General features: G+C 46.0%; 1 protein-coding gene across 24 annotated transcripts in view; it reads right to left on the bottom strand.

The window, feature by feature from the left end:
• The window catches only part of celf2 (cugbp, Elav-like family member 2), a 201,959-nt gene that overhangs the window by 53,354 nt on the left and 133,618 nt on the right, over positions 1-14,987 (bottom strand). The gene's annotated exons all lie outside the window — the stretch shown is intronic.

The raw sequence follows: 14,987 nt of genomic DNA, 5'->3' as shown, positions 1-14,987 counted from the left end.
CCGCTGTTAAAAAAAAAAAAAAAAACACATGATAAACGCACACCTTTGAAAATCGATTAACATTTAATTTACATATTAATGTGCAAAACGCTGGAAGTCACCACTCACACGGGCTAATAATGAGCTGCTAAGCCACCATGTTGTCCCACTTGTTCAGGAATTACAACTCCCTTCTTTCCACAATATGTGACATATCTTACAAGAGCCGCGATGAAATGCTTTTAATTTATCTGGATTTATAGTTTTTCTCGAGCCGGCAAACAGAATCCACAGTTCATTCATGTCTAAATTGAATTTAACTTGATTACTTCATTTGTCCTACAGGGCTGGGAAATCTCTCTTTTTTTTTTTTTTGTCGCCTCAGTTCGTTCACTTAATTGTCGTTTCTCTACGTTCTCAGAGGTCGAAGCACAGAAGAGCCTCACACTCGAGTTGAAAAGTGTTCCTGAAGCTGAAAACAAAAAAAAATCATCCGCTCCATTCACTTCATACAAGGAAGGAAGGAAGGAAGGAAGAGGGAGGAGAGATGGGAAAGAAGGAGGAAAGAAAGGAAGGAAGGACGGTAGGAAGCGATGAAGAAAATAAGAAAGGAAGGAAAAAGGAAAGGAAAGAAAAGGGGAAGGAAGAAAGAAGTGAAGAAGAAGTGAGGAAGAAAAGAAAGGAGGGAAGGAGAAGAGAAAGGAAAGGAAGACGAAAGAAACGAAGGAAGGTAGGAAGAGAAGAAGGGAGGAAGAAAGTAAGAAAGGAAAAATAAAGGAAAGTAAGGAAGGAGGAGAGAGAGGAAGGAAAAAGGAAAAAAGGAAGGAAGTAATGGAGGAAGAAAGTAAGAAATGAAGGAGAAAGGCAAGAAAGAAAGAAAGAAAGAGACACAGAGAGGGAGGCGAGAAGGAAAAAAGGAGGAAAGAAAGGAAGGAAGGATGGTAGGAAGGGAGGAAGAAAATAAGAAAGGAAGGAAAAAGGAAAGGAAAGAAAAAAGGAAGGAAGAAAGAAGAGAGGAAGAAAGGATCTGATAAACGTTGGTCTGTTTTTAGCTCGACTCTTGAAAAATAAATATCTTTAAGGTGCGACGTGTTCAACTTTCTTTCCTAGCTCATTGCTAACGTGCTAACCGTTAGCAGCTAGAGCTCGTTAGCTGAAAACACAGACGACAAGAGGCTGAATCATGCGGCACAAGTGCCGATTAAACCAAACAATCAGGCTCAAAGATGTCACTGTGAGTTCGTCGCCACATTCCTCACTCGTCATCTGATTCGCCGTTCGTACCGACACACTGAGTAATGGAGCATGAACGTGTCTGCGAGCAGGACGAGTCACAGCTGTGGTTGTGTAAGATTAGCTTAAATCACCAGAAGATATTTATGTCGGGATGAGCAAGACCATACGGTCCAACATTACACCAGAGGGATCAGAGTGCAGCGGGCAGCCAGGATGGATGTTTACGACCTTCCAGTTATGGGACGGCCTCTTTAATCACCCGTCCTGCTTCCTGGCCGAGGTGAGGTGACGCCCGCTGACCCCCCATCGCCTCCTCTCAGCTTCTTCATCTTTATGTCCTCATCGTGAACAGAGACTCCCGGCTACCTGTCCGGCAATCAGGCCAGCTATGCCCTTAAACCTTTAAGCCCCGTTAAATAGTTCCTCCTCCTGGTGTATCGAGTGTAACGAAACCAAACACTCCCTAAAATGTTAACTGCTGCTCCGGGGGGGGGCGAACGTTATCCTGTCGCCTCCTCCTGACCGGCAGACGTCTTCCAGGAAGGCCCTCCTGATGCTTAAAAAGGTCAGAGGTCGGCTTGTCCCGGAGCCAGAGGACTAACTTGAGGCTTCACGCTGGGAATAGGACGTGTGTGTGTGTGTGTGCGTGTGTGTGTGTGTGTGTGTGTTCGTCTGCCCTTTGCCGGCAGTTGGCGTCTTCAAAGCGAGCGCCAAGTTCACATGACCGGAGTGTGTGTGTGCCAGAAGAACTGGGGAGTGCACATACTGTACGGTACCAAACACCACCAGCACCACCCGCCCTCTCTCTCTCTCCCTCTCTGTCTGTCTGTCTGTCCGTGTCTCTCGCCCACACACACACACACACACACACGCACACACACACAGACGGCGACCACACACTTTCTCCGCCCTCCTCTCTGAAGGTGTGACGGTGAGCTGCTGGGTCAAAGTCAGACAGATGGCCCTCACAGTCGGGATTCAATACCAGTGACCGAGACCGTACGACCGACCACACACACACACACACACACACACACACACACACACACACACATACACACACACCTGCAAGTAAGCAGCATCCACACTCGACCACAAAGGTGCCCCTGAAGACGCGTGACCTCTACACGGCGATCGTCACCTGCGACACACGGGACGCCTCACATTTATTGTTGAATCCGCTTAAGATCTCCCTGAGAGGAAAGCGGGGGAACACGCTGCGTTCTACCCCTTTAACATCTGGGTGAAGAACCCACGAACATCTGGCGGCCGTCTTCGGTAAGAAAAGGAAGCGACCGCCGTTCATTCCTACGTCAGATGACTCACAGGTATTAAACCGCCTCCGGCTCTGACCTGCTACGACGAAAACACACGACACCCACGTTTTTTTTCTTCTGGTGCGAATTCACAGATGTTACAGACATTGGTGCTTAAAATCTTTTCAAGCAGAGAGGCCAAAGTAAGAGATATATATTCATATATTTATATAAAAAAAACATTCTCTCCAGCCTCCAGGCGGCTTTTCAGCAAGTTTGTGACGTTGACTGTAACACAGGAAGAAAAAAAGGAGCAGGAGTTTTGTGGGAGGAGTTTGCTCACGATAAAAAGATCAGAAATTCTCCAAAATCCACAAAGTCTTTCCTCATTCACACTGCAGCACCTGCACACACTCGCCTACCTGCACCACATTCACATGCAATTCCCTGCATGCCCGAGGAAAACTTACTGAAACACTGGAAAAAGAAAGTCTCAGCAGATTATCTTCAAATAAAATGAAATAATAAAATCTAATCTAAACATCATCGAAAGCCTTCGGTGTCGTGCTCATTTTGAGACACGGAGGAAGTTTTTCGTCATCTTGTCGGTGAGATTTAAGAATAACTGTTCCGTCAAAATGCTTGTTGACTTCATGATGGAATCATCAGACGCTTCTGAAGGAAAGTTCGTCAGTGTTGTCGTTTTGTTACGGATCGACGTCCAGTCCGTCTCCTTCAGCAGAAACTTTGACATCGATAGCCAAAAAAAAAAAAACACATTACAAAATGTACAAAAATGTGTCCCTCTGTCATCAGAAACTTTCCTCTCCGTCTCACATCCGTCTGAATCCTCAGTGAAACCTGAAGGTAAACCTCAGGTGTTGACAGTAAAACACACACACTCGACACATTTTCAAACACCGGCGCTCCGACAAACACCTCGACACAGATAAAGAGTGACTTTAACTCTCGCTCTCCTTCCAGCAAACAAAACACGCCATAAATCAAATTGTCCTTTACAATATCCCTCGTCTTAGCGGCCGCTTAGCGCGCAGTTAGCCGACATTATCCCCACTTCATTTAGCTCGGTAAACAATTAACCCAGCGTCCGTGTGTGTGTGTGTGTGTGTGTGTGTGTGAGCAGCGTGATTGAGGGATTTGCCGTCGCGTCTCCTCGCTAACTGCTCCGAGTGTTTAACATAGCTGGCCTGCGTTTACAGCCTCCCCTCCCCCGCCCCGAGAAAAATCAATATGCTTAAACACCGCCACCAACTCGGAGAGAAAAGAGGGGTTAGGGAAGTTAATTTGAAGCAAGCGATTAATATTTCTTTCGTTAAATAAGAGCACACACACACAGACAACACACACAACACACACACACACACGGCGGGTCTGTGCATCGATGAGGTTTGCCTTCCTTCAGTCCTGTTTGCGATAGCATTTGGGTTTCACTACAGCAATTACAGCCTTTAATTGAATTGATTTTGATAATGAGCCTCTGTAATGACACCGCTGTGGGAATGGTTGTGTGTGTGTGTGTGTGTGTGTGTCACTGTTGTTCTTCTGGACTTAAATGATGTGTGAGGGAAGCTGAGCAGGATCTCAAGACGAAGACACACACACACACACACACACACACACACACACAAACATTAACGGGCTCTCGCAGCTTATTGGTCAGCCGTCCGCGGCCGGCCTTGTTATAAACCGCTTGTCCGAGGTCTAACCTTTCAGCTCGTTGCATAATATCCTCCAGGCTACAGCACATGAATGTTTGATGACACACAGCTTAGTACATGATAAATTTAATATCCTACGCTCGCCTGTATTTCCGCCGTTTCAGGCTTAGCACCACCTACAACTAACCCACCCCCCGAGTCCTTGGGCAGTTACGCCGGTCAGGTCTGAGAAAAAAAAGAAACAAAAAACTGTGGAGTAACTCCGGCGCTCTGTCAGTCTGCAGGAGTTACCTCGCCCCTTTTTTTTTTTTTTTCCTGCCAGTCGGCTCATCTGCTTCTTAAGTGCAGCGTGGAGAGTTATTGTGATAGAGCAGCGATATGTGTAGTAGGCTCCTACCTGAACAAACAACATGCATCGACTGACAGGCGGCGGACATGAAGCACCCTCCTCCTCCTCCTCTTCCTCCCTCCTCCTCCTCCTCCCTCCTCTTCCTCCCTCCTCCTCCTCCTCCTCCTCCTCTTCCTCCTCCTCCCTCCTCCTCTTCCTCCTCCCTCCTCCTCCTCCCTCCTCCTCCTCCTCCTCCTCCCTCCTCCTCCTCCTCCTCCCTCCTCCTCTTCCTCCTCCTCCTCCTCCTCCTCCTCCTCCTCCCTCCTCCTCCTCCTCCCTCCCCTTCCTCCCTCCTCCTCCCTCCTCCTCCTCCCTCCTCCTCCCTCCTCTTCCTCCTCCTCCTCCTCCTCCTCCCTCCTCTTCCTCCCTCCTCCTCCTCCTCCTCCCTCCTCCTCTTCCTCCTCCTCCTCCTCCTCCTCCTCCTCCTCCTCCCTCCTCCTCTTCCTCCTCCTCCTCCTCCTCCTCTTCCTCCCTCCTCCTCCTCCCTCCTCCCTCCTCCTCCTCCTCCCTCTTCCTCCCTCCTCCCTCCTCCTCCTCCTCCTCCTCCTCCCTCCTCCTCCTCCTACTCGTGCACACGGTTTTTGCTCCGGTGTCAGCGAGCTGGTAAACGGGGCCCGATGCCGGTCGCACCGTCACGACGACGGATTCTGTTTTTGATTACATTCAGAAGTTACTTTCGAACTGATCAGTGCTGTTAGACTCAGATTCTAGATTCAATGCCGGTTTGCAGAAAAACTTGTACATCAGGACGCCCGTAAAAATGTTCGTCTGCACGACTCGACACGGTTTACAATTCATTTAAAGGCATAAACAGTGAGCGGGGAGGATATTTGGGGACTTAGGGAGATGATTTGGCAGCATAACAACATCAGAAAGTGTATCTCGAGCGGTGTGTGCGTTGGGCGTGTGTGTGTGTGTGTGTTGTATACAGCCAGCGTTCAACACATGAAAACAGAAAAGCCTTTCAGATGAGTTCGGTCGCACGCGGGACGTGTTCACAGCCTGCAGGCTCGTCCCACTGCTCGGGTTTCTCTCCAGCGAAGTTGGAACGAGAAATTAGAGCGATGACCGAATCAGACTGATAATTAAAAGCGTACTCTGGATTAATTACTGTATTAATGGTGTAGCAGCAGCAAACTGTGATACGTCCAATTCAAGCCATCGAAAACAGTTTCTTGCAGCAACAGAACAAGGTGTTTCTCAGGAAACGTCGGGGACAATTCCAGGTTTGTGTGTGGCAACAAAAACAGATATTTTAAGCCTGAACCACGATGTTTCCCTAACCCTAACTGAGTGTTTTCTGTGCCTGAACCTAATGTCATAAACATAAAGCTGCAACGTAAAGAAACGTACAGCTTGAACTCATCTGTGGTTTTACCAGAAATGTACTCAGATAGCATTTTATTCTGACTCTCCTTTTGTTTTCCTTAATTTTTGCTTCCTTGCAAGAAGATTTGGATCCTGCGCAGCGTTAATGTTCTTCTGTCACATCTAGAAGTTATTTGGTTGGACAGAAGAAAATGAAACATCTTTTTGAACATAACTTCAAATATAAAAATTCAAATCTCTTTTAAAAAGCAGATTTTGTTGTAAATATCTGCGGCAAAGATTATGTTGGTCTCATCATTGAAACAACTCATTTTTCTCACTAACTCAGTGGTTTTTATTTCACAGGCAGGTTGTCGTCAAGGTTTTCTATCCGTCTGATACCAGTTGAGACTGTTTTTACAGAAACTAGATTCAGAAACTTTGCAAGTTACAGCTTGAAACAGCTTTGGGTTCGATGGGGACGAGATGATTTCATCTTGTTCCTTTCCGCCTGGATGAAATCTGAATCTTTTTCATCTTACAATAAAAAAACTTGGACTCCCACTCAGTGGACCGTTTGGACCATATTATCATTATACTGTTCATTTATTGTTTCTCGAGATAAAAGATACTTTCACGCTGGAGTCACAACCTCGTGGAGAAAGCGGGGAGGTGACCTTGGTTGCTGGTTCGACGTCGCCCCTTCTCTTTCCTCCAAAAAACATCTTAGAATAAAGAAAAGAACGGTGAAGCCATAAAAATTCGCCTTGAACCGACCTCTAAGAGTCCTGGTTTATCAGATGTGCTTCTCTTTCAAATACGACCCAATCAAATAAAAACTGTAAGCGCACTCGGGGTCGACATCGCCACCCGCGGCGTGCGAGAGAGCGGCCGCCGTCTCACAGCCCCGTCGTTTCTCAAGCGAGTGCGCAAAGTTTCCCTTCAAAAGGCCCGAAGCGGTCGCCGTCTTCAGACCGCGGCGGCTTCTTGCATGAAAGAATCTGATTTCTCACATCACTGAGAATGATAATGCAACATTATCACTTACAGCGCGCGGCGTCCCGTCCTCGGCGCCGTCCGCCGACTTGAAATAATAAATGACCGATTAGACGACTTATGTCTTTGGATTGTAAATTGCTGCTTTTAAACCTTAACCTTGCTCGAGATCACACTTACTTTGATGGCGGCGTTTGATGTGCCTTTGGTTTTGCGTGCACACACACACACACACACACACACACACACACACACACACACAACCTTGCGCCTGTATTCTGGCAGCAGAGCGTCACTAATTATCTCGCCAGCAGAAAGGTAAGGGAGGTGGGGACCTGTGTGAGTGTGTCTGTGTGTGTGTGTGAGTGTGTCTGTGTGTGTGTGTGTGTGTGTGTGTGTGTGTGTGTGTGTGTGTGTGGTCTCAGTGCGACAGTAGCTTTTAATGAGCCCCACGCTTCTTATCAAGCTTGGCGCTCGACAAACGCTCTGATCCGCCCACATGGAGGACGGGGCTCCACTGATCACGTCTGAAGCCCCTCCCGCTCAACCTCCCCAACCTCCCCCCGACACACACACACACACACACACACACACACACACACACACACACACCCCGACAACCCTCTCTCCCCTCCCCTTCCCTCCAGCCGGAGTGTCAGAATGAAATATCCTTGAGAGAAACTGTGAATCAAAGGGCTTTTCATCCATTTTCACAAAGAGAAAGAGGAGATGGAGAAGGGGGAGAAAGATGGAGAGAGAGAGAGAGAGAGAGAGAGAGAGAGAGAGAGATCCAACTGGACAAAAGAAAAGGACGGAGCGAGGGAGGGAGGGATGGATGGATGGAGAACAGGGCAAGAGGTAGAGGCGGAGAGAGAAGAAAGAGGATAAAGGACCCGAGAAGTTTTTCCGAGCTGGAGGGCACTCCAGAGGACACGTCCTAGATTAGCTCGCGCCCCTCCTCGTCATCCTTCCATCTCTTCCATCCCCTCCACCCTCCACCCTCCACCCGGGCTTCAGACGGAAAAACAGCAGCCTCGGGGCACTCTTGGCGGGTGTCAGGGGGTGGGAGAGACGAGGGGGGGAGACACCGGGCATTTAGACATCTGTCAGCCACTAATGAAAGAGTTCAATTTAGTGGAAAATCTCAAACAACCTTGTCTGACAGGCTGGCTGACAGGCTTTAACTCGCCGCGTGTTGTTTGCCGTGTGTGTGTGTGTGTGTGTGTGTGTGTGTGTGTGTGTCTCAGCATGTGTGCTGTGTTAGCGTGGAGGGTGGGTGTGTCTCTGAGTAGGGAAATAAAAAAAAAAAAAAAAAGAGAAAGAGAGAAAAAAAAAAACGTAATGTAATAAACTCTGACTGTGCCGGGGCATATGCTTACGTGCACATAAAAAGTGTGTGTGTGTGTGTGAGTGTGTGTGTGTGTGTGTGTGTGTGTGTGTGTGGAGTCATGCAGGGGTGTGGATCAGGCCGTGCAGCAGGGGTGGGGTCTTATGGCTTTACATCGCTCCGGGGGTGCGGGGCATGTTTTTCCACGATAGATGGGTTATAATGTGTGTGTGTGTGTGTGTGTGTGTGTGTGTGTGTGTGTGTGTGTGTGGAAGGAAAAAACGTATTTAGACCTCGCTATTAGAGTCGGACTGTGAACACACGGCTCTCCAGGCAACACACACACACACACACACACACACACACACACACTTTGTCTCCACCCCCCCCACGGCTTCATTAGCAGGTCATTAGAAACGACTTCACTTACAGCTGTTGTTTTTTTGTTTTTTTTTGAGAAAGCGCTTCTGCTTAGTCGTCCTCATGTGAAACGTCATGACTCATTGTTTTCCATTTTGTGCCATTTTTTGTTTTCGTTTCTCTTTGTGTTCCTGCCACCTGCTGATTTATGGCGCTGACGTGCTCTCGAGCGACTGGCACAGTCTCCTCTGAAGAGCGAACGTTTGTATAGATGATTGGATCAATTAAAACGGTGCAATATGTAAGAAATGTTTGTGTAGAACGCCCAGAACTTAAACACAACACAATGAAATTAACTGTTGCAGAGAAACCTATTGAAGTTAGCATGCTAACCAGCTAGCCACTAGCGACTCTGACAGTAAACAACACCAACACTCCCAAAGTGCTCAGAGCTGAGTTAGCTAACGCAACCGCTAACTGCACAGTCAAACGAGCTACCTTCTAGCTAATGGGAGCTACAGTTAGCAGCAGTTAGCGGTTTACTTTGGTGCTCTGAGTGAACGCGGATGTCTAGTCTTAAACTATCAGCGTTGTAAGTAAACAAAAGTCATACTTGTGTAAAAGTCTCCAAATTTTTGTGGAGTGGAAGCATGATGTGGCAGAAAATGTAAATACCTCATGCACACTAACCGAGTAGAAATACTTAGTTACCTTCTCTCACTACAAACTACATGTCTGAAGTTTGCTGTTGTGATTTTGGGGACATTTTCCGACGACATAATCTCGCTGCTGTGCTTCATTTCAGATTCCATGTCAGCTAATTGATGGCATTTAGGAAACACTTTATCGACGTCTACTCTAAAAACTCTGTGTGATTTATACAAACGTATTAAACCGCTTACGTAACGTAATATCAGGCTGCAAATTATACACTGAAGTAGGTAATTCACCTGACAACCATTGCTCGCCACTGATGGGGTCTCTGAAGTTCATTTTGCTTTTTTTTTTTTTTTTTTTTTGATGACTGCCGGGATAATTAACTGTGACTCACACAAAGGCAGGATATGAAATGTGTCTTCAAACGGCGACAGTGTTGGATTATCTCAGCTCCATCAGACACCAGTAACAAGGACATCGGTTTCCATTTTGTCCGAGCGGCTTGAGGTCAGCTAACGTTTTGTGATCTGCAGCAGCAACATCCAGCGTTTGTAGTCGTGATGCCAACAAATGAAAACCAGCGTTCGTTAGAGTTACAGCAGAGAGATAATGTGAATATAAACGTCCCTTTCCGAGTTAGCTATCAAGTATTTTCCCCGCTGTCTTCAAACCCTGCCTCCGCTGTCTGAACTGTGTCACCTCATCCACGTCGACATGTTTCCGCGACATGTAGGAAACATATCCGTGTTGAGCTGAGCCACGTATGCCTACCAGCACCTCTACAGCTCGTTAATCAACACCTGAGATCCTGCTCGGTTCATCTGCAGAGAAAAACTAAAAGCTGCAAGAAAAGAGGTGAAAAAGCCTTTAAATACGCTCCGGCTCCACTGCGCCAGGATTGAAGTTCGCTGCAGTCGCGGTAATGACAGCTTGTTTTTCTTTAACCTACTTCCCAACATTCCTCCGTATCCGAAAGCCTGTCTGACTCATCACAACATGACCTTGTTTACTGGAAACTACAGTGATCAGTGTCGTCTTACAGCAGCATGCACAACAACGCGTGGGTGTGATGGGACCAATCAACTCCCCGTGAAATAAATAAATAAATAAATAAAATGAAAAACGAACTCAGGCATCGTTTGATTCAAATCTATAACAACTGGAAACAAGACGCCTGAGCGATGCAGCATCCTGTTTCTGCTCCTGCTCCTGCTCCGACATGCATATGCTGGTGGAAACATTACTTCATCGCTGAGGTATGACAGACAGCTCTGGTGCTGATGTGAATATACTCTCTCTGCATGCATTAAATCACATGTGCACACATTTAATAAACGTGCTCCGTCAGACTGCTGACAAGTCTTCAGCAGAGACGGCTGAGGAGTGACGGGAGGAGCGGCACAGATGTGGAGCTGACAGTCGACGGAGTAAAACGTTTCTACAAACAGTGGAAACCTTTAAATCTGCTTTCAGATTACAAAAATAAAATCCAGAGGGCGAGGGGACGATGAACAGCAGGGTGAGACCGAGTGAGAGGCAGCTTGGCCTCACCATTTCAACCAACATAACCAATCGTTAGAATAAATGTTAGCTAAATATGTTTCTGCAAAACCACAGAGAAGTTGAAGCTGCGCATTTCCTTAATTGGCAACTTTACATTTGTTGAGGTTCGTTATGGTTAGGAGAACATCACGGTGTGGCTTAATATACAAGCTCTGAAGCCGCAAACACATTTGGAAAAGTCTCCTTGAAAATAGGAGAAATGATACGTGAAAATACCTGGTTCTGTCACCACAAACAGGACTGAAAATGTCCCAAACCCTCCTTAAAATCACCTGGTTCTGTGACCACAAACACACCTAGAAATTCACACAATGCCAACAGTTTCTCTGGCGACTGGTTTGACAACAGCAGCCGGTTGTTACAGTTCGTTTCTCCTGTCAGAGGGTCAGAACCTCGACCCGCCACTCTTCCCTCTTACTGCTGTCGCCTCTCTGAGCTCCGAGAGAGAATCATCACATCAAAAGCAGAAACCCCTTCGCTTATTCCTAAAGAAATGGCACCTCTTCAACTCTTCCTGCCCTCAGCCGGCATGGCTGCCGCTCGCCGCTGCCAATGCCGGTGCCCTTTTTCCTCCAATTTGGCCTCCATCCAGCCTTCCACTCCGATCGCATCGCTCCCTGTTAGGGCCTCGGGTTTGGAAGGAGCGATAGAGCGAGGGAGGGGAAGAGTGCCAATACAAACATTGTTCCACTGGCTTTTTACAAGCCAGGAGAGTGGGGAAGTTAATAAGCAGGTATTGGTTTTTAACTGCGGCGCGTTTATTGCTTTGCCCTCGAGCGTGCTGGAGTGCTCCACTCCACCTTTTTACTGTCCATCTGCCCGTCACTCGGCTAACCTCTCGTTCAATTCCTCCCCTCTCTGTGTCAGCTCTCCTTTTGTCTTGCCTCGTTCAGCAATTAATTCACCGTCATCATCATCATCCATTTTTTTTCCCCGCTCACCTTTTCCTCCCCTTCCTCTCACCCTCCATTTTTTTTTTTTTTTTTTTTTTAGTTTCAGCTCCAGCTTATAAAAAAAAAAAAAAATGAAACAAATCCTGCACAAAACACTTAATGATTTGTCATTATGCCACTATTGATCCACTGTTTTGCAAGCGAGTGTGTGTCAGACTGTGTACTGTATTTATCGTACTTTATATTAGCTTTAAACCATATCCGTCCATCGATTGCGGGCTTTTATTAAAAATCGGATGTCAGCCAGTCAGTGTCGTCCAGCTCTGACATGATGAATATGATTCGGGTTTAATTACGTACATATTAAGCCATTGATCAATGTCGTCGGGGCTTCAATGGACAGTTTTAATTCTCCCTGCTCTGAAAGGCTTTTCTGCAGCGCCACAAACAAAATGTGACTTTACTGCAGACTCAGATCCTTTATACTCCCAGGAAAACATTTAATATCATGGCTAGGACCCGCGGTTTCTTATTGTTGTTGTCTCTACTCTAAGATTCTGAACAGTGAATGGAGATAAAATAAAAGCAAGATGTAGGAATCATTGAGGGAAATCAGACCTGGTGTCAACATCCACCCTGACTGGTTCAATCACAGGTGTACAGCTTTAAGTCCATCACACAAAGAAAGAAATCTTCATGTGTGACATTAGCCGAATTATTAAGAAGGCCCAAAATTTTAAGAATTTGTTGTAAGCAGCATTTCACACAGTTAAAAAATTGTCCTTTAATGCAACAACTCTCAAAAATGAGCGATTTTCAAAGGGAGTCTGGTGACTATCTCTATGGGTGCCAAAGCAGTTGCCTTTATTTGCTACTTTTGACTTTATTTGCTAAAATTTGACACAGTTATCTTCAAATAAAGGTACTTCACTCATACTTTTGTGTAAATGCTAAACTGCAAGTGGGAGTAAGATGCATTTTAGACCCAGAAGCAGACAGGTTGGAGCGGTGATGTCATGACCGGAAAGAAGGACAGAAACAACTTAATGCATCACATTTAATGCAGAATTTACAAGAAGGCATGAATTATTTAGAATCTGCCTTATCTGGTTTGCAAAGTTCGTTCTGTTTCTCCCTCACGCAACAACTCTTAAAATCACAGGATTTGTAAAGGGAGTCTGGGGATATTGCGAGTACTACTTGCAACGGTTGGATCGGTTGAAACAGCCTGTGTTTTCTTGTTATTTTGACACTTTTTATCTGTCTCCCTCAACTTCTGAAAACAAACTTCTGCCCTACATTACACATTTGTTGGTATACAGCTTCAAAAAAAAAAAAAAAAGAAAAAAAGCCTCAAACATAACAACCAGACAGAGACGCCTCGGGAGAGAGGCAGCTCGAGAGGCGGAGGGATGACCAGACAGAACACGGGGATGGGAGGGTGTTTTATGGTGTAAAAGAAGGCGATTTCATGTTCCTATAATCCTGAAACTGCTGCAGTATGTGTCCTCCCCTGGGCTGTTTCACACCTCCAACAAGGGATAAGTGACTAACTCTCACGGCGTAGGAAAACAGACCGAATTTAACATACTTATTCCACGAGCAATTAACACGGTGACTCTGTGCAAAACAACAAGCTTGACTCCGAATCGGGCACCCGAGCACAAATCCCGGATAGCTCTCGTGGGATTCTCAGAATCCACCTCGTCCCGCCCGGGGGGAGCTATCCGCCGATCCAACTGACAGAAGCGAGAGAATGCAGGCGCTCAACTGATGAGATTCCAGTTAGCCGGCGCAGCCAAGAAAGAGAGGCGGGGAGGCAGCCAATAGCCCCGGCAGAAGGGATCAGGAGGCCTCTAAATATCCACCCGGGGCTGAGAGAGTGAGCGCGAGCGAGCGCCGGCCCGCTTCCTCTATCGCTCTCCTGGGCCACAGGAGGGAACAATAAGTGGAGGATGGAGCAGGCAGCATGAAAGAGTCGAACATCAACACACTCCTTCACAGCCAAGATCAGTCGCCGGTGAGCCGATACGCAGAAACTAGACGTGAGCGAGCGTGAAGCATGAATGCACCCGACTTAGAAAGTGTTTGTGACTTCTGGTGTCGCTTAAAAAAACTTTGAAGACGGATATTCTTACATGTGCACGTCTGTAAAGTGATCAAAGTGACAATCGGCGCAGTTAATTATGATTCAGTTCAATGCAAAATACGTCCAAAACGCCTCAATTCAGCGTCTTTTGCTTCTAACGTGAATGGCATGTCTGAGTCATCAGGTAGGCTGTTGTTTTTATCAAAAGGACGTGTTTCTGCGAGGCTTGTTTTTGGGAGCGACTGTGCCAAACTGTCATATTATATTTTACTCATCTTTCACACAGCGTCCTGAAAATATGACAGGAAATGGGGACAGAGGAGTGCAGCAAAGGGCCGCGGCTCTGAAATGTACCCCGAGCTGTCGTGCGTTTGATTGTTATCCTCGTATGTCATTGTCATTTTTTAAGACGTTCAAGATGGCAGAAAGAAGAGATGCTCCAGAAATAAATGTGACTTCTTTCTAATGTAATTAATAATTCTGCCTATTTAGATTCTGCCTTTGTTTTTGTTTTGTTTTCTTTTCTTTATTTTTATTTCAATTATACAACAATAACATCAACAGTCTTCAGATTTTATACAAATATTGGCTCATTTTATCTAAATATTGGTCCAACTGGCAGTGTTTTTTACACAAACACTGACATTTCTTCACCTAACATTTGCCGAATGAATTAGAAGGCCCAAATAATAATTAATTTGTCATAGACAGCATTTCACAATGCTGGAAAGTCTCTCCAAACTCTACAACTAACAAAACTGAGTGATTTTCAAAGGGAGTCTTGTGACTTTCTCCAGCAGTCGCCTTTATATGTAACTGTTGACGTGTTTGCCATGAATATGACTCATTCTTTTAGAGTAAAGGCCAAACTGCCACATGTTGGCAATGTCTGTATACAAATATGGGCTAATTTTATCTAAATATTGGTCCAACTGGCCGCGTTATTAACACAAAGAGTGACATTTCTTCACTGTTAACATTGGCCGAATTAATTAGAAGGCCCAAATAGTTAAGAATTTGTCATAGACAGCATTTCACAACATTTGTAAGGTTTCCTCAAAGTCTACAACTCACAAAATTGAGTGATTTTCAAAGGGAGTCTGGTGACTTTCTCCACAGGTGCCAAAGCAGTCGTCTTTATTGGTTACCTTTGACGTGTTTACCATCAATATCAAGTAATACATTTAGAGCAAACTGCTAAATGTTGGCAAAGTCTGTATACAAATATGGGCCCATTCTATCTAAATGTGGGCCCA

This window comes from Acanthopagrus latus, chromosome 14 (assembly GCF_904848185.1).
Source record: "Acanthopagrus latus isolate v.2019 chromosome 14, fAcaLat1.1, whole genome shotgun sequence".
NCBI lineage: Eukaryota > Metazoa > Chordata > Actinopteri > Spariformes > Sparidae > Acanthopagrus > Acanthopagrus latus.
This window is presented reverse-complemented; position numbering and strand designations above follow the sequence as displayed.